Raw genomic sequence first — 3,003 nt, forward strand, 5'->3', positions numbered from 1 at the left:
AGTGACCGTAAAATGTAAAACAGTTTGTCTCTGTACTAAATACGGCAAGCTACTATTAAGTCAAAAAGTGCTACATGACTTTATTTTTGACAGGTGTCATATGTAGAAAATACTGGACTGTTCTCTGTAAACGAAAATATTTGAAAATACCGTTAAGTGAAGATGAAGTAGTCAAGAAACGGTACATGACTTTATTTTTCACTGGTGTCATATGTACACAGCAAATTTGTCAGAGTTAGATTGATCAGAGTTAGACTGGTGTTCAGCCAAAATCTAAACATCAAGAGTTGCAGCAAGACTACACAGTGTTATTTGACTCCTCTGGATCAGAGTTGTTGAGCTAAGAGAGTCTAGAGAGTTAATGTTTTATTCCCCGGAGAGTTATGAAAACCATACCTCCCCAAATGTCAAATGTTTTGGCAACATGAGCAGCGATTTTTGTTGAGTCCCCTATAAGTGAACCAAACTCAATCCTCTGTAAGTGAACCAAATTGTGAACCAACAGACAAAGAACTCTGTTCTGCTTTTCTTCACATTGTGTATACTACAAAAAGTAGGTGCTCTTTCTGGTCGTGTTAGGCTTTTTGAGTCCTCTTTTTGTCCAATAGATCTCTTGTGATTGCACTTGTTCCAGGTGTAACTTGTCAAACCACTGATAGGCTGGTTGTAACAGGCAGAGTTTGATGTCAACATGCTATTTGATTAGTAGCCATCAATGAGTATTAACTTAGATTACAACCCTCTGCATGTGTCCTAGTTCATCCTGCGCAAAATTTACCTTATTGGACTTTGAGGCTTTGCCATCTGAGTTTTCGATTGAGAGGCAAATTGACAAAGTAAAGCTCTATAAAATTCAGAATATCCTTCTTTACATTCCCCCAACCCAACAGAAAGCAATGGAGGTTATAATTAATTAAATATTAATTACTCCACAGAAAACAGATTGCCTGTCTGCTTGGCTCCAGGTGCTTCCACGTTGTAGATTTGACAACAGTGAAGCTGGCAACTGAATAAACTGTGCAACAGTTAAGGACTGCAAATGGCAACCGTTTGCAAATTTTTTCAATAATTCACTGTAACTTATATATTTCTCCGGTAACAGCATACAGTTTAGCCTCATTTAATGTGTAAAATATACCTATAGGCTAGCATAATTTGAAAAAGTCTATCTGGGACAGTAATCCCTTGATTAAGTCTCTTAGAAGTATACTAGTCTATTTGAAACTGTCATTCTACTTCATCCAAATCAATCTGTCAATCAATTCCTGACCTCACCTGAGTGCTAAGGACTGTCATGCAATGATTAACTTACTGCCTGCACCTGCGAAATGCCTCATCACTCGGGTCACATGGTTCACTTGAACATGTATTTAAACCGGGACTGTTGCATTGTACTGCTCACTGGTTGGTAGCTAGCTAGCTAGCTGGCTGACAGGCTGTTAAGGCTGGCCTGCTGGCTGGCCTGCCCTCACCTGGCCTGGCCTGGCCGGCCCGGCTAGCAGGTCATGTTGTAAGGGTGGCTGTATGGCTTGCTAACTAGCTTGTTTGTTAGCTTGCTTGCCCCGCTAGCTGTGGCCTTCATTTTCCTCAAGGTTCTTTTCAGGCCTTTTTTAAATAAGGAATGCATTTGCATACCCTTCATTGATGATACTAGACTGGTCCACCTGCCAGTACTAGACAATCTGGCAATTGGGCATTTATTTAGGTATCTAATTAGGTTGAGGTTTATCGGACTCCAGTGAGTAGAATCAGTCCAATCAGTTGTCTGATTGTAATTCTATAATTGGACACACCTATTATGTGAAATTTATGGGAATTCCACTTAAATGCAACATGTATAAACTGTGAATCCTACGCCTGAGCAACACAATTGTGCTGCTGGTTTAGCAGGATTGAACCATAAAATAAGGTTGTAAATTCTGTGGAATGAATAGAGATTCACATTAAAAACAAATGCTTTATACTGTAAATTGAACAGTCATACCGTCAAGGCATCAATAATTTCTGTTGTTTTAACAGAAATTGACTGTAAAATAGGCAAATGAATGCTGTGGAATGGTTAGTATTTCACTTAAAAAACAACAGGGTTGCATTGTTAATTATACAGCTGTATACCATGAGCCTACATGAGTGTCACTGTTATTTAAACAGTAACTCCCCTTTATTGTAACATCTTGAAAATGTTGATTCTACAAGTCTTAATATACCTTACCGTAAATCCATATACAAGATCTCTGTGTTTTATACGGTGAAGAAATGGCAACCACAGCTGCCAGTTTTTCACCGTAATTTTGACAAGAATTTTTTTACAGTGTACAGGGGGGTCCACATTAGCCAAAATGGGGTTTATTTTTTTGTTATTACACCTTTGTGGGCAGTCATGGGTAAGCGGAAAGGGCGCCCAGAGGTTGCCGGTCCGACTCCTGACCTGCCAGGTTGGTGGAGTGAGTGATCAACTAGTGCTCTCCCCCATCCTCCTCCATGACTGAGGTACCCTGAGCATGGCACCGTCCCGCCGCACTGCCCCCTTTCGGGCGCCATTGGGGGCTGCCCCCTTGCACGGGTGAGGCAATAATGCAATTTCGTGCTGTGTGTAGTGTACACTTGTAAGCTGTGGAGTGCTGTGTCACAATGACAATGGGAGTTGGAGTTTCCCACTTTGGCTTTCACTTCACTTCACTTTATTATTTAGGCAAGATAGTGAGAGAGAGACCGGAAGTGATTGAGAGAAAGAGAAATGGGGAAGGATCAGGAAATAACCTAAGGTCAGTTGCCCCGTGCCCAGGGAGAGGCTGGGGAGCGTGGGCAGAGTAGCCGACAGGGGGGGGCAAAGGGGTCAGTTGTCCCGGGCTCAGGGAGAGAGGGGACTCAGAATTGGGTTGTCATTACATTGTATGTATTGGGTGGGGGGCCCAATTCATATGACTTTGTCCTGGGCCCTGCGAAAGCTGTCAGCGGCACTGAGCGTGTGGGGTACATTACATTACATTTCATTGCATGTGA

Source organism: Engraulis encrasicolus, chromosome 21 (assembly GCF_034702125.1).
Source record: "Engraulis encrasicolus isolate BLACKSEA-1 chromosome 21, IST_EnEncr_1.0, whole genome shotgun sequence".
NCBI classification, from domain to species: Eukaryota; Metazoa; Chordata; class Actinopteri; order Clupeiformes; family Engraulidae; genus Engraulis; species Engraulis encrasicolus.